Source organism: Ursus arctos, unplaced genomic scaffold (assembly GCF_023065955.2).
Source record: "Ursus arctos isolate Adak ecotype North America unplaced genomic scaffold, UrsArc2.0 scaffold_13, whole genome shotgun sequence".
Taxonomy (NCBI): Eukaryota; Metazoa; Chordata; class Mammalia; order Carnivora; family Ursidae; genus Ursus; species Ursus arctos.
Genome location: NW_026622797.1, coordinates 19,912,638 through 19,934,913, shown reverse-complemented (window position 1 = coordinate 19,934,913; position 22,276 = coordinate 19,912,638). Strand labels below are relative to the sequence as shown.

The following is a 22,276-nucleotide window of genomic DNA, read 5'->3' as shown; positions in this document are numbered from 1 at the left end:
TCTGTGTGTGTGTGTGTGTGTGTGTGTGTGAGTATGTGCGTGGGCGCGTGTGAAGATACATGAAAATGACTGACATAAGGGCACTGTGGATTAGTATAATGCTAGCTATTGAAGCCAAAAGATCTTTAAAACAAACTTAGCAATTTAACACAATAGGTATTTTTTCTTGCTTTCTGAAAGTCTAGGATTTGTATTCTTGCTTGGTAGGGAGAGAACACATTCTTTTTTTGTACCTGTTTAGAAACCCTCCCTGAGGATATTAAAGAAGTAGCTTCTCAAGGTTCCCTGGGCAACAAAATTCAGCCAACAGATGGGAGGAGAGAGGAGAATATGTGTATGTGCATTACAGCCACATCAGGTTAGAAGCGACACCATTCTGCTTATGTTCCACTAGTGAGAACCAGTCCCATGGCACTACAGAGAAGCAAATACAGGTGCTGGGGACAGACTCACAGACGGAGCAGCCCATTCCCAGCTGCATCTGCTTTGTGGAAGGGGAGCACAATTAGTTGGGAGCCAGCTAACTATCATTGCCACACAGAATCGTGTGTGCAAAATGCCTGCTAAATCAGAAAAACTAGCCATCTTTATTTGATATTGAATTTCAGCCTGGTTCCTGGCTTGGGGGGGCGGGGGAAGAATGAGAGTAAGTCTGTAGGAAGCCAGAGAGGAGGATCTGGCCAACTTCGGGATGGCCTGTTCAATTGTGTCCTGAGGCAAACGGAAGGCGGCACAGCTTGCAGCCACTTTCGGAGTCTGGCCCTTGGAGTTCAAGCTAGAACTGAAAGATCCATTTGAAAATTCTACACTAACTGCCAAATCCATTAATGTCGAAGTTCCATCTGAATGTGTCTTGAAGGAAGCTCGCCAACTCTTGCATGCAACAGCTCTCCCACGGTTTGATCCCTCCGTTCCTTGATGTTGGCCTACTGCAGGTACAGATCTCACTGGCCCGGAGGAAGCACTTACGTACCAGCATTTGGTACACCTCTTGGAATAAGTTGACTTGGCTAAGTGTACAGGCCTTTCTCCTGCTTCCGCTCCAGACATGGCAGTCTTGGTGCCAAAGTCAAAGTAAATTTCTACTTGTAATCCAATACTGTGTTCTTTAAATATATTTTATATTAAATATTTTCAGTTTTCTTTATAAATAATTGATCATATATTTGTAGTTTAGAAATAAATCAACATTTAATCAGAACTCACATATGTTTCTGTTTTTCCTCCATTTACTCATTTGTATGTAAAATTATTTTTCATTGCATTTTTTTCCTGATCTGATTTTCTATTTTGGCATTTTCCCCTTATGTTTGTTTCATGGACTGAGACTTTGTGATCTAATACAAATCACGAAACTATCAGAGAAGCAAGATTTAGTAAGGATGATGTGTAATTCAACAAGCTGTCCATCTGGCGAAAATCTCTTTTTGCTTGAAGCAGCGCATCTGATAAATTTTTGACTTACTCTTTTGACAGTTTGCTCTCTCCTAAGAAAGGGGAAACAACCAGAATGACTATTTCGTACTTAATTGTAATCAACCAGAATGTCATTTTGGTAAGGCAAGACTCAAAAGAAAGTACTTACCATCTGAGCATTTTTATATCCAAGAATGGGAATGCTGAGCCTAGATAGACATGCAAACTCAAGCATAAACAAGCAGGTTCCTACAAGTTCAGGAAAAAACAATCCAGAGACCAATTTTGGGGAAGAAATTAGCTCAAGACTGCTGAAAATCTTTCAAAAAGAGAACTTTGCAACCTAGGCACAAATGATCCAAGGAAGAAAAAAAGAGACAACCATTTATAGTGGTTCCAAAAAATTTTTGTGCTTTTAAAGAACACTTACAATAATGGAGAAAAAGTTATATAGCCAGTTGTGATTATAGAAGTGTCATGGAGCTATACAAATGATATTAGAAGAAGCTAAACACCCAGAATCAAAAGAACCTTTCCAGAATATGGTTGATCTACTACATAAAAAGCACTGCACATTAGGTACAAAGGATTCAGGACTGAGTTAGGCATGCTCTTAGCTCTCAATGAATTTTCAATCAGTTGCTAAGGGAATTAAATGTGCTTCTAAATCTCTTTTAAAAGCAAAAAAAAAAAAAAATCAAAAGCAGAAGATCTCATGGCTTTATCAAGGTTTTATCAGTGATTTACTGAAAATATAAAACTGTGAGAAATGATAACTTTTCAATTCTTAGTTTAGTTCATTTTTTTTTACTATAAAGAATGATTTAAATTAACAACATGTAATTTCAAAGTAAAATCCTGCATTTAAGTTAAATAAATTCTACTAGTAAAAGCACTGCTTAATAGCTGCTCATATGAAAAATACCTTGGCGTTTTAGACTATAAAGTCATTGTAAGAAGGCAGAGTGATAAGGCTTTCAAAATAATATAAATGTAGACTTTACTAAAAAAACAAAGAATTTTAATCACTGGAAATGAAGCTCACATTTTAATTTGAAGCGGTCACATGTAAAATCTCATAATTATAAAGACTATATCAGGGTTGCCTGTTTTAGGTGGTATATCTTGTTTCAGACTAACCTTCACAAAATAAAAAGAATTAACAAACAATACAGAATGTATGAGAGTCCATGCACATACATATGTTCGAAGGCATTAGAAGGCTCTCTAGGTAGCCATAATTTGAGGTACCAGGATCCCATTCACAAAGAAAATGAATTGATATAGGTCTGGATTTCTGTAGAAATTTGCCTCTTGTGTTATTTCACCAAAAGTCTAAGAAGCTGAGAATCAGTGGCAGATAAGAAGTTGGGATCCTGAGTTAAGCTTTCGACAGTTTCACTAAGACTCCAAAGCAGAGCTGCTATAGCAGTCAAGGTTTGAGAGAAATGAAGATGTTGGAAAAGGGGAAAAACATATTGCAGTGATCCCAATAGTCTGCACTGCATTTCCCCTTGAGGTATCTGCCAATTCATAAACAGTACAGACCGAAGGGTTACAAAGCAAAGCAGGAAGATTTGACAAAGAGGTTGGGAAACTGAGCTGAGTTCTCAATAGTTTCACAAAGGTGGAAACACTATACCTGGAATCAAAACCTGTAAGCTGAAGAGGCCTCTGGACTTCCAGTTAGAACGCTACAAGATCAGCTCTCTAAGATTAAGATTTAAAAAGAAGTTAACCAGTGTACAGAAAAGAACTTATTTGCAAACTAGCTGTGTCCCAGTCTGGATTAAGATGGCATGTCCTATTCTGAAGGCCTGCAAGAAAACAAAAGTTAATTCTTTTCTATCAAGAAAAAAAAAAAAAAAAGCATTAGAAAGAGCCTCAACAGTTCATACACAATTATTGGTCTATTAGGTAGACTAGAAGATGGTAACAAATGACTGAAAACCAAGAGAAAAAATATAATAAAAATAGGACCACAGGAATTTAGATATTGGTGTTAATAGACTTGGACTTTAACATAACTATGATTAATATGTCAAAAGAAAGAGATGAGAAGATATATAACCCTATTAGAGAACTGGAATCTATAAAAACATCAAATGTAAAATGTATAAGCAAAAAATAGAATAGTCAAGCTTAAGAACATAATAGATGGTTTAACTGTAGATTAGACACGTAGGAGATTAGAGAATTAGAAAACATGTCAACAAAACATATTAAGACTGAAGACAAAGAGAACAAAAAGCAAAAATATGTAAAGGAATGTAAAAACTATATGGGACACCAGTAAAGATTCAAGTAATTGATTCTAGAACAAAAATTGACATTATAGTTATTTCCCAGAAGTGGGACAAGTATAATAAATATATAAACATATAAATATATTTTTAAAAAGAGCAAGATAATAGGCTTGAATTTAAAAATATTAGTACTTACATTGAATGTAATTGCCAGACTGGATAAAAATAACAAAACCTAAGTGTATGTTGCTTATAAGAGACATACCTAAATACAAAGACACAGAAAGATAAAAGTCACAGAAAAGAAAAGATACAGACTGTGCAAACCTATGCAAAACACAGACACACACATGCAAGGTAATGTTGCACTGTTAGAGTAGATTGTAAGGCAAGTGTTATTATTAGTGGTAAGAAGAGGTGTTTCATTATAATATAATGGTCAATCTACCAGGAAGATGTAACAATTCTAAATTTGATGCAAGTAATAACAGAGCCTCAAAATATATAAAGCAAAAATGGATGCAACCAGCAAGAAAAATGCACAAATTCTCCATCATGGTAGGTATTTTTTATACATTTCTCTCAGTATTTTTCCTGATAGAACAAGCAAACAATATTATTAAATATTTAAAATATTTGAAAATGTGGTGAGTAGGGGGATGGACTAAATGGGTGATGGGCATTAAGGAGGTGTTAAATATAAGTGATGAATCACTGAATTCTACTCCTGAAACCAATATTGCACTGTATGTTAACTAACTTGAGTTTAAATAAAAATTTGAAAGAATGAATGAATAAATAAAATTTGAAAAATGCAATTAATGAACTTGACCTAATGGACATATATAAACACTGCATACGACAACTTCAAAATACATATTCTTCACAAGCATGTGGAAAGTTTACACAATTAACTTTTCATACAGCCAGTTACAACAAATTTTGAAAGATCGAAATCATTCAACATATGTTGTCTGGCCTCAGTGCAATTAAGTTCAAAGAAGGTACAAAAAAGGGAGAAAATCCAAAATGCTTAAATGCCTGCGTGCTGATGATCTCCAGGGCCATTCTTGGGTTCAGTGATTCACCGTGAGGAGTCACAGGATTCAGCGGAAAGTCATACTAACAGCTATGATGTCTTACATGAAAGGATACAGAGCAAAATCAGCCAAGGGAAAGGTACATGGGGTGAAAATGAGGGAAATCAGGTGCAAGTTTCCAGAATCCTCTCCCAGTGGAGTCACACAGGATGCCCTTATGGAAACATGTGGAAACATGTGTGCACTGCTTCCAACCGCAGAATCATAGAGACTTCAAGCCCAGAGTTTTTCCTGGGGGCTGGTAATGAAGGTATCCTCTGCCTGGTGTGTACCAAAATTCAGACTCCCAGAAGGAAAGCAGATGTTCAGCATAAACTATGTTGTTTGTATATTTTGAGCGTAGTGAACCACTCTTATCACTTGTGGGGGGATGACGAGAACTCTCCCCAAATCCAAGTTCCCAGATGTCAGACGATAGCCAACCTTGTAAGCAGGACTTTCAATAGACAGCAGTTAGGTTTGGTGTGTTAACTCATTTCTGTACATAACGGATCAAAGAAGACTTTACAATGGGAATTAGAACATATGTTTAATTAAATGATAATGAAAATATGATGCATCGACGCCCATGATGCTGCTAAAGCCAGGTTTAGAGAGAAATTTCTTTCTCTAAATGCATGTTTTGGAAAAAAAGAAAGGTTGAAAATCAATGCCCTCAGTATTCATGTAAATAAATCAGAAAAATAACAACAAAATAAACTCAAAATAATAACATTAAAAAACACAACCCCATGCAAGAGAGAAAATCAACATAGCCAAAAATTACTTCTTTAAAAGATATAATAAAAATGAAACACTCATGGGAAGACTAATCAAGAGAAAAAGAACAATGTTGTGAATTGCATACACCAGAGATGAAAAAGGAAACATTACAGATATTTTTATCCATTACAAGAATAAGAAAAATATAACCAATATATGCTAATCAATTTTAAAAATTTAAATGAAATTTAAAAATTCCTTGAAAAAGTGCAGCTTATTAATACTGATGCAAAGAATATAAAATCTTACTACCCAGATATATAATAAAAATAAATATGTAATTAAAAACCATTCAATAAATTAAAGTTCCAGGCTCAGCTGCCTTTAGCAAAGAATTCTACAAACTTTTCATTAAGAAATAACACTAAATACACATGAACTCATCTAAAGAATAAGAAAGGAAGAAATATTTCCCAGCTCTATTTATGAGGACAGCATAGTCTTGATACCGAAACTTACAAAGACATTGCAAGAAAGGAACATCATAAATGCAAAAATCCTAATCCAAATATTAGCAAATCAAATTTAGGAATATGTAAAAAAGGGAACATATAAAAAGTTGGATTTATTCCCAGAATTCAAGTTTGGCTTAACTTTCAGAGATCAGTTGACATAATTTAGCACAGTTATGAAATAAAGGAGGGAACCAGAAGATCAGCTCATTACATGTGAAAAAGTATTTGATAAAATTTCAACACCTTTTCATTATGCACTGTTGTATAACCAATGTAATCGCAGGAGGGTATTAAATTTGTCTAAATGGAGAGGTGTTATTTAAGAGGGAATATCATAGGTAGTGTTTTCTTGTGAAATTATCAATAGCCAAATAGTTTAAAGACATGTCCCTTCTCCCCTTCCCTCCCTTCCTCCTTCCCTCCCTCCCTTTCTCTCTCATTCTTTCTTTTTCTTTCTTTTTTCTTCCTTCCCTCCTTCCCCCTTTCCTTCCTTCCTTCCTTCCTTCCTTCCTTCCTTCCTTCCTTCCTTCCTTCCTTCCTTCCTTCCTTCTTTCCTTCCTCCCTCCCTCCCTCTCTCCTTCTCTCCCTCTTTCTTTCTTTCTTTCTTTCTTTCTTTCTTTCTTTCTTTCTTCTTTTTTTTTAAATTTGCTCATAGGAGCAGAAAATTGTTTGGCCAAGAGATGTAGGGCTTCTCTTGTCTTCTCGCCAGCCAAGCAACCTCATATTTGCCCTTACAGCACTGCTCTTTGTGGGAAGAAACTTCCTCCACAAAACTATACCTGTCTAGCACTTGTGTTATTGGAGATAGGAACGAAGCAACAGGTTCATGAGTACATTGGTAATTGTTAGTTTATCTGAGTAGCCAAGTCCTTAGGAACAAAAACAGGGCTTGAAAGAATGGTCCGCAGAACAAGAGCATATTACAGCAGAGTAAGAAGAGATTCAGAAAGGTCCAGATTCTAGACACTGAGCCTCTTTGGGGGATGTCGAACTCACCTGGGGCACCAGGATAGGGTGCCCAGGCACAAGGCAAGGAAGGTATTTGAATAGGAAAGGAAGAGGAGTGGGACAAACAGTGAAGCCAAACCTAAAAGGAAAAAAATTGAAATCCACACTAGGAAGAGACCTTAGAGCACATCTTCGAATGCAGTGAAACCAAAGACCTTGGGGATGACTGGCTTTCTAAAGGTCACAGGGCTAGTCAATGGCAGGAGGAAAAGAAAAGCCCAGGTATTTTGACTTCTAGAAGAATACTCATCCCATCACATGAAAACAAAAATATTACAGTTGTCTATATCCAGTTTTTTAATACTAACTTAACAGCTGACCATTTAGCCTGCAGAAACTGATAAGAATACAATTCCTACTTTAAATAAAAAACGAAGCCCTGGAAATAGTGTGTAAGCAGGTTTTCTAATTGAAATACATTTGACATATAACATCGTGTAAAGTTAAGGTGTACATGTTGACGTGATACATTTATATAATTGGCATTGTAGGGATAATTAGCACCTCTATCACGCTGCATCATTATCATTTCTTCTTAGGGGTTGGAATAATTAAGATCCAGTCTCTTAGCAAGTTTGGTGACTATAATATAACATCGTTATCTCCTTCACTCTACTGTGAAACTCCATTAGATCTGCAGGACTTATTTAAACGTGTTGCACGTTTGTACCCTTAAACAACATCTCTCCTATCCCCCTACCTTCCAGCCCCTGCTACCACCATTTTTCTCTCTGTTTTTATGAATTTGGCTTTTTTAAGACTCCGCATAGAAGTGAGACTATGCAGTATTTGTCTTTTCCTGTCTGGCTTACCTCACTTAGTATGTCTTCAAGATCCGTCCATGTTGTTGCAAATGACAGGACATCCTTCTTTCTTGTGGCTGAATGATATTCCACTGAATATATGCACCATATCTGTATCCATTCATCCATCGACAGGTACTTAAGTTGTTTCCATATCTTGGCTATTGTGAATAATGATGCAATAAATAGGGGAGTGCAGATATTTTTTGGATATCCTGTTTTCACGTCTCTTGTGTGTATACCCACAAGTGGAATTGGGCTTCCTTTTGTTACCAAATGCAAAAGCCAGCAGTCTGTAAAGACGGATGAAAGAAATGACAATTGAGTAAACATTCTACAACTTGTCTTTATCTTCATTCTTAGACTCTATGTTCCTTGAGGAAAAATGTTTTGACCAATTTATCTTTATTTCTACTTCATTGTGTTACAAGGGTTGTGTGCTTATAGTAGTCCTGTAATAAATGTCTATTTAATGAATAAAGGAAAATGCCTGCTTTTAAAAACCCAATAAGCCCTCTTATTTTCACTGTCAGATTTCTGTTCCTAGACCCATCTAATAATGCAAGAGTTAAAAATCCAGGCCAGACATCAGTTTGACATTGTGGTGCTGATCTCTCCTATAATTCCCATAGCAGAGACTCTTACGTCACCAAGTAGCCCTTCTCCTCTGCATTTCTGGGTCCCCCTTTCTAGTTGCTGAGGCTTCAGGACTGGGTTCTGGCCGATGGAAAATGTGTCAAGTAATTCCAGCGCTTAAAGGTATTTCCCACTTTCCCCACCCCTGTCTGCTGTGCCCTGGTAACCTTGCGGTCACATGTTCGAGGTTGTGTGAGCTCATGATGAAGTGAGCCACCATGCCTGCGCCATCTTTTCACTGAGAAAACAATCTTTATTATGCAAAGTTGAGTTCGCCTCTTATACCAGCTACTTATAATTACTCTGTATGTGTTCCTCTTCCCATCACACACTATAATACAATGTGCTTGAAAGCTGCAACCCTTTTGTGCTGATTGTTCTTAAAACTATGTTTAGTGAATGATGTGTCCGAACCATACTTTCTTGGAGTTTTCTTATAGAAGGACGCAGGATCAGACTTATTTATATAGTAAGAGGCTGCTTAATTATTTTCAACAGCTTTACCTGATGCCATTGGAAATACCTCTCCTTAAAAGTGCATGTGGGATAAGCTCATCCTCGAGATTTTTTTACTGATTTAAATTAGTAAATAATAAAAGTTAATTCTTGGTCTTAAGTTCTGAAGTGGCGTAGAAATACCTTCATGTCATATCAAATTTTGAATAGTTACAACAGACTTCGATTGAACACTTATCATATATACTAAGAGCTGTATTAGGTAGTGTCAAGGAGTTGAAAGGAATTTAAGGCCCTGACCTTGCTCGCAAGGAATCTTCCAGCTTGCCAGACCAATGAGATGTGCCTGTATGAACGAGTGGATCTATAATCCTTACTCACATTTAACTAGGGAATGCACCTTCTACAAAGTATCAAATTGCCTTTGCTGTGTTTTGACTCGACCATTATGTGTTTAACGCTGTGGTTTGCCATCCAATTATAATCTCAGCGGCAGGCTAGGAATATAACTCTGAAGTGAAGGAAATCAGGAATAAAATTGTAAGAACTAAAGATGGTTGTGTCTTGTCAGGTACATACGATACTGAAATAATATCATCGGTCTAAGCAATTAAAGGAAAATTTTGGATTTCCCTTATGCAAAGATACCTCCCCCTACTCAGATAATTCAAAACTTAGAGAATTTTTAGGGAACAAGAGTCTTGTTAGATTTAGAGTAAGTGAGAAAGAAGCCATGAGGAACTTTACCTCCAGACTTTATAAAAGATTACTAATTTCTCAGAAACGAGGTAGTTAAATATTTTGGTTAATCAGAGAACATTACAGAGCATACACTGCAAGTAATAGATTGAAGAGAAAGATCGAAATTGGGAGCCCAAATTATTGGAGGTGGGAAATTTTCATCAGACAGTTGAAGTCTGTAAAAAAATAAACAAAAATTATATAACTAAAAAATATAATAACATAAAAATATTAAAAGAAACAGAAGGGACCCATTAAGTTCAAAGGATCAATAACAAGTTTTATCTGACTTTTGAACGGGTATTATGGAATTAAGAGGCAACAGAATATCTTTAAATGATGAAAAAAACACTTTTAACCTAGAATTCTATAAAATGCAAAAAATCTTATTTATTTATTTATCCATTCAATCATTCATTTATTCATTTTTATTGAGGTATAGTTGACATGCAATATTATATTTCAGATGTACAACGTAATGATTAGACAATTACATCTATCACAAACGTTCACCACCTTAAGCGTAGTTATGTCACCACAATCTATTACATCAGTGTACTGTTATTACAATATTATTGACTATATTCTCGTGCTGTACTTTTCATCCTCGTGACCTGTTTATTTTACAACTTGACGTTTGTACCTCTTTGTCCCTATTTCGCCCATCTCTCCACTCCCCTCCTCTCTGGCAGCCACTAGTTGGTTCTCTATATTTCTGAGTCTGTTTCTTTGTTGTTGTTGTTTATTTGTTTTGTTTTTTAGATTGTACATATAAGTAAAATAATGTGGTATTTATCTTTCTTTGTCTAACTTATTTCGCTTAGCATAATACCGTCTAGGTCCATCCATGTTGTTGAGAATGGCAAGATTTTATTCTTTTTTATGGCTGAGCAATATTCCGTTGCATATGTATACCGCACCTTCTTTATCCGTTCATCTTATCGATGGACACTCGGGTTGCTTTAATGATTTGGCTATTGTAAATAATGCGGCTATCAACACAGGGGTGCATATATCTTTTTGAATGAGTGTTTTAGTTTCCCCACGTAAATATCCAGAAGTGGAATTATACGGTAGTTCTATTTTTAATTTTTTGAAGAACCCCCATACTGTGTTCCACAATGGCTGCACCAATATGCCTTCCCCCTAACAGTGCACGAGGGTTCCCCTCTCTCCACATCCTTGCCAATACCTGTTAGCTCTTGCTTTTTTAATACCAGTCATTCTGATGGTCTGAGGTGGCATCTCATTGTGATTTTGACTTGCATTTCCCTGGTGATGAGTGACGCTGAGCATCTTTCATGTGTCTCTTGGCCATCTGTATGTCTTATTTGGAAAAATGTCTATTCAGAGCCTCTGCCCAGAAAAATTTCCTTTAAAAATTACAGTAAGAGAAACATTTCAGCAGACAAAAGATCTGCACTACAAGAAATACTAAAGGACTTTTTCCAGGCTGAAGGGAAAGGGATCCTGGATAGACACAAAAGACTACGGGAAGAATGAAGAGCGGCAGAATGGGCAAAAAATTGGGTAATTAGAAATGGTAAATTTAAAACAACAATGACAACAACATCTCGTGGAATTTACAATCTATATAGAAGCAAAATGCGTAACAGCAATAGTACAAAGTCGGGAGTTGGGTAAGAGGAATTAAACTGTTGTGAGACTCTCAGCATGTCTGCAAGGGTGGTAAAGTGTTCCTACCAGGTAGATTGTGGGGAGGTAAGGATGCATGTTTTGATCCCTAGAGTAGTCACTAATAAAAATACACAAGAATGTAAACCTAAAAGATAAAATAAAATATAAAATGGAATAATAAAGTCTACCAAAAGAAGGTAGAAAGAGAGGAACAAAGGAGCATTAAACAGGTGAGACAAAGAGAAAATAAATAGTAACATAGTCAGTTGGTCGAAACACAAAATATCAGTAATTAAATTGCATGTAAGTGAACTAAGAGGTGGGAGCAATGCAAGTGCTTGGAAGGGGACACTCAGAGGTCTCCTTGAAGCAACTCTTTACAACAAGTAGGGATGTAATAGTCTGGCTCTGCCAGTTTGTACCAGCTGCATATCAGCCCTTCCTAGGTTGGGACCATGCAGATGAAAAATGTAAAGGCCATTGTTGTCTGTTACCTTTCAGAGTCTCTGTGTACCTTCTCAAATCATCCCATTCTTTCCTCCCTCCTTGGTAACGATCATTCTATCTTTGTATTTACCATTTCCTTGCTTTGCTTTATAGAGTTACCAAATATGCACCAATGCTTTCCTAATATAATGTTCAGTCGTTGCTGTCTTTAAACTTCATATAAATGGAATCATACTGTCTCTATTAACCTCCAACTTTGCTTTTTTGTTCAATATTATGTTCTTGATATTTATCTGTTTTTGCAGGCAGCTGAAATGTAGTTATTTCCCCTGATATATAGTAATTTCTCATATGATGATTCCGATTTTTTTCCATTCTACTGTAGATAGACATTCATATACATCAAAGTTTTTCTTTAAGGTATGTATCCAGGAGTGGAATAGTTGAGTTATATTCACTGCACAAAATCGACTTTACCAGATAATGCTAAATTGTTTTCTGAAGTGATTGTATACTACCAGCAGTGCATAAGTTTACTAGCTGTTCCATATCCTTGACAACACAGTTTTTGCGAATGTGCTAGAACGAAAATGAATTCCAGTGAAAGTGTGTGCATTTCCTTGCTTACTCGTGCGACTGAGCATGTTTTCATGTGTGTATTTCTATACCACAGAGACCTCCTCAATGAAATGCCTCTTTCAAGGCTTTTGTCAATATTTCCATGTCATTTTCTTACTGATTTGTAGGAGTCCTTTTCTTAAAGTTACTTTTAGATGACATATTTTTAATGTTGTTTAAATTCTGTATTTTTAAAGAAATTATATATCCTACCTGTTTTTGTTCATATATTGAAATTCCAATTTATAAAAATTTCTATGACAATTCCAAACTTGCTCAATTCTTATTTCTTTTTATCACTTATTTTATTTTTAAAATGTTTATTCAATTTATTTAAACTAAAAAAAAAAGCCAACAAGAGTTCATTCATTTCTCCTGCCCCCCATCCCCACCTCTGACAACCACCAGTCTTGCTCTCTGAATCTGTGAGCTTGTGTTTGTTTGTTTAGACTCCGCGTATAAGAGAGATACAACATTCTCTTTCTCTGTCTGACTTATTTCACTTAGCATAATGCCCTCAAGGTCTGTCCATGTTGTCACAATAGCAAGATTTCATTCTTTTTTATGGTTGAGTAATATTCCACTATGCAATTCTTTCTTCATTCATCCAGGGATGGAAATTTAGGTTATTTCTGTATCTGTTGTACATAATGCTGCAATGAACATGGGGGTGCATGTATCTTCTTGAGTTAGTGTTTATGTTTACTTGAGATAAATACTCAGAAGTGGAACTGCTGGAACATATAGTAATTCTATGTTTAATCTTTTGGGGAATCTCCATACTGTTTTCCACAGTGGCTGCACCAGTTTGCATTTCCACCAACAAATGCACAAGGCTTCCCTTTTCTCCACATCCATTATTTCTAATATTTTATGCATATAGTCTTTAATTTTTTGTGTTAGCATATCATCTCTGAATAATAAAACTTTTATTCTTCTTCATTAACCTTACAACTTTTGTTTTCACATCTTACTGTGCTTGCAAGTACCTTCAGCAGAATGAATAGTAGTGAGAAAAAACACAATTGCTTGTTCCAGATCTTAAAGACAATGCTTTTCCCCACTTCAAAAAAGTATGATGTTGGGGCACCTGGGTGGCACAGCGGTTGAGTGGCTGCCTTTGGCTCAGGGCATGATCCTGGCGTTATGGGATCGAGCCCACATCAGGCTCCTCCGCTATGAGCCTGCTTCTTCCTCTCCCACTCCCCCTGCTTGTGTTCCCTCTCTCACTGGCTGTCTCTCTCTGTCGAATAAATAAATAAAATCTTTAAAAAAATATACTGCACTTGATCTTAGCCAAAAGGCCGAGAAGCGATAAAATCTTTAAAAAAATATAAAAAAAATTTTAAAAAAGTATGATGTTTACTATAGGATTTTCCTAGCCCTTTAATGTGTTAAGAAAATTTCCTTTCGTTCTTAGTTTGCTGAGAGTTTTTATTGAAAATCAATATTTTATTGAAAAAAAGTATATCTCTTTAGAGTGTTATACCTTTTCTCATTTGGTCTTTTGCTAATTATGTTAATTGATTTTAATATTATGCCACCCTTGACATTCTAGGGTAAAACCAACATTTTAAAAACAATTGGCTTGATTGATTCTGCCATGAATTTGTGTTTCTGTCTCTAAAATGTGAGATGCATGGTCAGAATTTTAAAGGAAGGGAATACCCAGCAGCCCTATTCATTATAGTTTCAGATTATGAACAATCCAAACACCCATCAAGAGCAGATGGATAAAGAAATAGTGATCTTTTCATAGTATAGAATTCTATGTAGCCATGAGAACGAAAAACTACAACTAGATGGGTAAGTGTCATAAACACTTAAGTTAAAGAAGTAAAAGAAGACAGATGCAAAAAGTATGCATACTATGTAATCCTGTTTATGCAAAGTGTAAAATTAGAGAAAACCATCTACGCCCAGAACTGGAGACTGTATACGCCTCAGGTCGGGGATGGAATAGTGACTGGAAGGGAGAGTGAATGCGGTTTCCAGGTTGTTGAGAATATCATGATGTTTGGTCTGATCAGTGGTTGCACAGTTTTGTCCAATTCACAGAAATTCATTGAGGTATACAGTTTTCTCACGTACATTATACCTCAACAACTTTTTTTAAATGACAGAAGCAGCACAGACTAGGAAGCAAAAGACATCAATTTTCATCCAAATTTTGCCCCTTTAGAGTGGTATCGTCTTGTTCAATTACCTCGACCTTTCTAGGTTTTGCTTTATTCATCTGTAAAATAGGGAAATAATAATATCTGCCATATGTGGTGGCAATGAATAATTAAAGCCCATTGACTCCCTGAGATTTCCCCCTTGAGAGTTAAATTATAAGTCAGCGTGTAATGGATCAGGAAGAAGTAGACAAGGCCATCTTGAGAAGCTAGAGCGACTCCTTTCTATTGAAAGAATCAACAGAAATTTGGCTGGAGGCATACATGTACTGAGAGGAGAATGTGGCCAGGAGAACAGAAGTTTGGTCAGCTATTAAAGCGCAGAACTGAAGAGTCACAGGACTAAAATGTGGCCCCGACAGAGAGTGGATCATCTTGGAAATGCACAAATCAGATGCCACATACCCCGTGACCAAAGAACTGAAGGTGCCATACCTTGGCAGTTGTATTTCTAACTGAGAAACGATTAAACTGACAATATAGTTTTAGACTTCAGAATCTTGTGACATTTGCTCAAAAGATTAAGCATCTTTGAACGGAATACATGCATTCATTCATTATTTATCAAACACGTATTGACATCCTCCTTACAGGGAGATATAGATAAATAGACAGGACCAGCCCTGACTTCAAGAAGTCAATAGTCTGATAAGGGAGACAGACATGGGTATGAACGTTAGAGAGTAAGGGCTTGAACAGAGGTAAATACAGAATCCTGTGCGACCATTTAGAAAGAATGCCTAATCCATGTTTTTGAATTCAGGGGAAGAATCCTTGAGGGGAGATGCTAAGATCCTGACAAAGTCCCTGTAACTGAATTTCAGAACTTTCAAGACTAAGGGATAAACCTTGGACCGTGGCAAATTTACTGTAGTAAAAGTCACTTTGTGAGATTTCTTGGCTGCCAACCATACAGCCTGTCTTGGTTGTGACACAACATTTGCCTGGTGGCAGCATGGTGAGGGAGGGTTGAAGGGTGACGCTGGATGCAGGGAGAGGGGGCAAGGCAGAAGCTAATAATCTCTTGCATTCCTCTGATGGTGGCTTCTGTTACACCATAATTTGTGCTCATGGAGTTACTTCTGAAGGTTAAACGAAGCACGCGTCAGGTTCCTTAGGAATCCAAAGACTAGTTCACTTATTCATTGTTATTGTTTTCTCAGGAAAGGTACTTTTCGTTTGTTAAGACTAAAATATTCAAAATATGCTTATTCTGATTAACTAAAATATCCGATTCAGCAAGCATTTCCTGAGTCCTTCAAGGACCTGACCCTACTAGCCAGTGGGACACAGAAGTGAGAAAGCTTCTGACCCAAAGGGGTTCGAATGCAGGTGTGACTAGGAGATGTGCACAAATGCTCTTAGGGTTGCTGCTGCCCCGATGGACCAAGGGCTTCAGTGCCCCCTACCAACCACACCATCCCCATCAGCATCCTTAAATCACCCAAATGAGCATCCGATCTACAGAACAGCGTGTTCGCTTAAGCAACTACAACTTAAAGGCAATAACCCTAATCCCAAATACCCACGTCCAGCAGATACCTTCCCAAATGACAGCCCCCCCCCCATTACAGGATGATGCAACGATACGTTTGCAGGAGAAAACAGAGAGTGAGGAGGAATCCCTGCAGAAATTATCTCTGACCTTGAATCTGAAGGACTACGAAAGAAATGCAGACCAGGTAGGAAGGGCCTTTGGCATAAAACTCAGAGATAGGGCAAGGACTTGCGGGTGTTAGAGGACCAGTGGGGGTAGGAGACGATCATCCGGAGAGACAGAAGTCAAAACTCAGAGGGCACTGTTTGCAATGCCGGCAAGCTGGGACTTCCACTGTAAACAGGGAGGGAACATCTAGGAGCTTTAACCGGCTAAAATCTAAGGAAGAACATTTCAGTGGCCCCATGGAGATTGTACTGGAAGAGAGACAGTGGAGGAAGGGGGAGGCAAGCGAGAAGAGACATGCTCAATTTGCTCACATCGTGTTCCTTAGTTCTCTGATTCACGCTCACCTCAGATGCTTCTAAGCATTTTTAGCATCTGATGCAGACCATTCCGCCCCGCCAGAATCTCCTCACACTGGTTATTTTAGTGCTGTTCTACCTTGCAATAATAGTTGTTGGTGGGATTTCATCCTAAAGCTATTTTGCAGAAATACAAGTTTTCACGGTCATTGCCAATTTGGCAAAAGCAAAATTTGAGGCCATTCTGCCCGATTTGTTTTTTAATCAGTGTGGCTATTTCATGACAGGAAGTAGATCTTGTGCTTTTTTATAATGCATCATAAAAATAACCACTCATTTAATAAGATAATGCAACAACAATCCTGGATGCTTGGGAGGTTAATGAATGTGGCGGGATTCTTTCCAAATCAGCAGCTCCAAGCAGCAGACAAACATCAGTGTTTAAACAAAGAACTTTGAATAAGGAATTAATGGGGTGGAGAATTGCTACTTTTAAGCAGAAAGAATCTCATAACCACCCCCACAATCAAACAATTTATATTCAAAATGATTTTTCTGATTGAAGGAAGTGAGACATTCTTGCATATAAGTAGCCTCCCTCTCTCCCTTCCTCTCTCTCTCCCTCTCTTTCTCTCCCCCTCCCCAACTCCTCTGTCTCTCTCTCTCTCTCTCTCTCTCTCTCTCACACACACACACACTCACACACACGCACACAGACGCGCGCGCACACACACACACACAATGGAACCTCATAGAAGCCAATTTCCAGAGAACGGAGATATAGTGTGCTTTCTGGAATTACCAACCACAGGTAAACCTACCCCGAGCAATTTCTTATATTTACCGTTCATCTGTCAAGACTTGGCCCCAGACACAAAGCAATATTTCCTCTTTATGCAGTTTTATTCTTTCAGAACCTTAAAGAACGATGTCAACAACTGTGGTTCTTTCTGAGCTCGAACATTAAACATTTCATCACTGATTGCTTTTAGTAAATGTGTATACAGTGAGTCCTGGTGTTCCCTAATTGTCTGTAATTATGGCTTTTTCACACTTTCTAAGAATTCAAAAGAAAAAGTGAAGAGACAGCAGTAGTTTAAACTGAGACAATCAATATAAATCAAATAAAAAGAAAGAAAGCGAAAGAGTAAAGCTTCTTATAAAGGGGAACATGACGGCTCTGGGTTACTTACAGTAGCTTCAAGAAGTTAGTAAAGAAAGACAAAGGAAATTAACAATTTCTAAATTACCATTTTAGTAATTAACTATTGCTAAAATACTTAAATACTCAACCCACCTAAATCTGAATCCATCAATATTACCCCTTCTTTCCACTTGAAAGCAAAAATATATGTTATGAGATTTATTGGAATAATGTGAATACCCTCACTCTTCCCCAAGGTTCATCTTGTACTTCTAAATAACTTAACGGTAGCGTTCTCAGAACATAAAATTTCTTGTCACCTGTTTTAATACTCAATTTGTTCTATTCATTAATGCTTATGTTATCCCTCACATTAAAGAGTCTTTGCTCAAGAACATTTGACCTGGAAATTTAAGATAATTATTATTTTAATAACCTAATTATCATCTATCTAATTATGGTCATGTTTCAGAAGAGTATTTGCATCTATCAAAGGTGCTATTGCCCCTCAAATTACCTCCATCATTTTCTTGTTCTTTGCTCTTTACCCACGAACACAAGTTTATTAATTTAAAGAGTTACTATTATGACAGGCAAGAGTAACACACCGGTGCATGCACTCATGCAGGCTGCACACTGTGAAACTCCAGATTACGCTCACTTAGACTGCGATGGGACCAGTGCCCTTGAAATTCTCAGTAAGATGGAACAGTGGAAAAGTGGTTGTCACCTGAACACCACCGTATTGAACGTGGGTCTGGGTATGCGTGAGAGGTATCGGTAACGGAAGCGTGCTGAGCCCCTGAACAGGAGGCAGGAGTACAGGTTGAGGACTGGGATGTTGAACAGCCCAGTTTGAGCCCATAATCCTTAATAATAACATATTTATCTCAATTTCAGATTGTTCTTAAGGATATCTTTAAACATTTTTTTCTTCCACTTGGCTATATTCTATGACTCAGTTTGGAACCCAGTGTGCAATGTAATGGCTAACGGTCTGCTTAAATTAAAATGGTGCTGATTAATTATTGAACAGATACTAACAGGATTCTCTTGAGAAGGAAGTATTTTGCTTTGAAGTTTCAAATAGCAAGTGTGCTGTTCATGGTGGGCAGACGTGCAGAGTATGGGGAAGGTACATTGAATCTCAGCTAGAGCCCCTCACGATGAGATTCACCTTGGAGGCATTTATCATATTTCAGGGCTGGTCCTTAACTTTACATGTCCAGAATCTTAATTTTGGTGAATTTCCCTATCTCTCAGGGATATATTCACATCAGCAAATATTATTTTATAATATACATATATATCAATATAATAGAATGTACATAATAGAATATATGATATATATTATAGAAATATATAATTATATAACTGTCTACATCTATCTATATATTTCTATCATGTATAACATGTATTTCTCTCGTATGTAATAGAACTTATTGATAAGCTTTTTATTATATATAATATAATATAATATAATATATATTATATAGTATGTGCTATATAAATCTATCCATATTATCTAGAAACATCTATGTGTTATACACACACACACATATTCACACACACTCACACACACACCCCAGAATGCCTATTCACAATGAGAAATATGGCTGTCAGGTAGACTTGCACCCTCATGTTGACAAAGCCATTTACACCTGTCCTGTATGCAGACTACATAAAGCTGGTTTTATCTAAAGGCTGCTTGGCGTGCCTGGGCTCAGAACAAGGAGGGTTAAAACATGGCTTCAAAGGAAACAGCGTATCTCTGCAAGAAATGCAGTTTTCAGGTGACCCCTGAGCTTCCCTGTCTGGGTATGCTCCCTGCTGGGCAGTGATTTAACTACCACTGTGATCTGGAATTTTGCTTTTCGTCCTCTGGCAATGTCTGTTCACACAGCACAGTATAATTGACTAGGCTTCTATTTCCTGAGCTACAGTCCGGAAACACAGTTACCCTGTTTTCCTGAGGTCCGGGGTCAGCCATGGAAGAAGGGCCTCTAGTTGTCCTCTGAGTACCTGCCACACCTTTCTGAGATGTCCCGTACACACTGTGGGTCATTTTTGTGCAATATGTTCCTGCTCCCTTGGCTACCGCTGATTGGGACAAGGCTGAGTGACCCAGAGGCAGAGATTTCTATGTGGCCAGAGGTCTGCAAGCCAGCTTGATACGAGACTCCTATCCAGCAGGACGCTGTGCACGGTGATGTGGCCAACCTATTTAAATCCAATCACTGCCGGGGGTGGGGTGCGCGCCCCAGGGAGATGTACGCAGAGGAGACTGGCAGTTGGGTCAATGGAAGCAAAAAACACTTTTAAAAAAGGCAGTAGAAGGAATGAAGAGGGGCGGCAAGCCAGGAGGCCAGGGAGCTTTAAATAAGGAGAAACTACCCCATGAGCAGAGAGCAGAGTCCACAGTGGTGGAGGAAGAGCAGAAATTGACAACTGGGGATTCATCGCAACGGCCAAGTGTGGAAGTGGAGCACGGGGTGTCAGTTCTTCCTTTTTTTAATGTTTTTTTATTATATTATGTTAGTCACCATACAGTACATTCCCAGTTTCCAATGTAAAGTTCAACGATTCATTAGTTGCGTATAACACCCAGTGTACCATGCAATACGTGCCCTCCTTACTACCCATCACCAGCCTATCCCATTCCCCCACCCCCCTCCCCTCTGAAGCCCTCAGTTTGTTTCTCAGAGTCCATAGTCTCTCATGCTTCATTCCCCCTTCTGATTACCCCCCTTTCTTTATCCCTTTCTTCTCCTACCGATCTTCCTAGTTCTTATGTTCCATAGATGAGAGAAACCATATGATAATTGTTTTTCTCTGCTTGACTTATTTCACTTAGCATTATCTCCTCCAGTGCCGTCCATGTTGCAGCAAATGTTGAGAACTCGTTCTTTCTGATAGCTGAGTAATATTCCATTGTATATATGGACCACAACTTCTTAATCCAGTCATCTGTTGAAGGGCATCTCGGCTCCTTCCACGATTTAGCTATTGTGGACAAAGCTGCTATAAACATTGGGGTGCATATGGCCCTTCTCTTTACTACGTCTGTATCTTTGGGGTAAATACCCAGTAGTGCAATGGCTGGATCATAGGGTAGCTCAATTTTTAACTTTTTAAGGGACCTCCACACTGTTTTCCGGAGTGTCTGTACCAACTTGCATTCCCACCAACAATATAGGAGGGATCCCCTTTCTCCACATCCTCTCCAACAATTGTTGTTTCTTGCCTTGTCCATTTTTGCCATTCTAACTGGTGTAAGGTGGTATCTTAGTGTGATTTCGATTTGAATTTCCCTGGTGGCTAATGATTTTGAACATTTTTTCATGTGTCTGTTAGCCATTTGTATGTCTTCATTGGAAAAGTGTCTGTTCATATCTTCTGCCCATTTTTTTATTTGTTTATTTGTTTCTCGCGTATTGAGTTTGAGAAGTTCTTTGTAGATCTTGGATACCAGTCTTTTATCTGTAGTATCATTTGCAAATATATTCTCCCATTCCGTGGGCTGCCTCTTAGTTTTTGTGACTGTTTCCTTGGCTGTGCAGAAGCTTTTTATCTTGATGAAGTCCCACAAGTTCATTTTATCTTTTGTTTCTCTTGCCTTTGGAGATGTGTCATGAAAAAGGTTGCTTTGGCTGATGTCGTAGAGGTTGCTGCCTATGGTCTCCTCTAGGATTTTGATGGATTCCTGTCTCACATCGAGGTCTTTCATCCATTTGGAGTTTATCTTTGTGTACGGTGTGAGAGAGTGGTCAAGTTTCATTCTTTTGCATGTAGCTGTCCAATTTTCCCAGCACCATTTATTGAAGAGACTGTCTTTTTTCCACTGGATGTTTTTTCCTGCTTTATCAAAGATTAGTTGCCCAAAGAGCCGAGGGTCCATTTCTGGGTTCTCTATTCTGTTCCATTGGTCTGTGTATCTGTTTTTGTGCCAGTACCATGCTGTCTTTGTGATCACAGCTTTGTAGTACAGCTCGAAATCCGGCATTGTGATGCCCCCAGCTTTGTTTTTCCTTTTCAACAATTCCTTGGCGATTCGGGGCCTTTTCTGGTTCCATACAAATTTAAGGACTATTTGTTCCAGTTCTTTGAAAAATGTCATTGGTATTTTGATCGGGGTAGCATTGAAAGTGTAGATTGCTCTGGGTAGCATGGACATTTTAACTGTGTTAATTCTTCCAATCCATGAGCATGGAATATTTTTCCATCTTTTTGTGTCTTCTTCAATGTCTTTCAAGAATGATTTGTAGTTTCTAGAATATAGATCCTTTACGTCTCTGGTTAAGTTAATTCCAAGGTAACGTATGATTTTTGGTGCTATTGTAAATGGGATGGATTCCCTAATTTCTCTTTCTCCAGTCTCATTGTTTGTGTATAGAAATGCAACTGATTTCTGAGCATTGATTTTGTATCCCGCCACGTTACTGAATTGCTCTATAACTTCTAATAGTTTGGGAGTGGCTTCTTTTGGGTTTTCCATATAGAGTATCATGTCATCTGCAAAGAGAGACATTTTGACTTCTTCTTTACCTTTTATCCCTTTTTGTTGCCTGATTGCTGTTGCAAGGACTTCTAGGGGGTGTCAGTTCTGATGAGAGAGAGTCGATTGGCTCCTGTTGACTCCTAAGCAGACTTTCAGGCTCTACAATCCC

At 37.8% G+C, this 22,276-nt stretch overlaps 1 pseudogene; it reads right to left on the bottom strand.

Annotated features, from left to right (window-relative positions):
- Positions 1 to 13,554: 13,554 nt before the first annotated feature.
- Positions 13,555 to 13,642, bottom strand: LOC113259711 (U2 spliceosomal RNA; annotated as a pseudogene).
- Between the last annotated feature and the right edge of the window lie 8,634 nt (positions 13,643 to 22,276).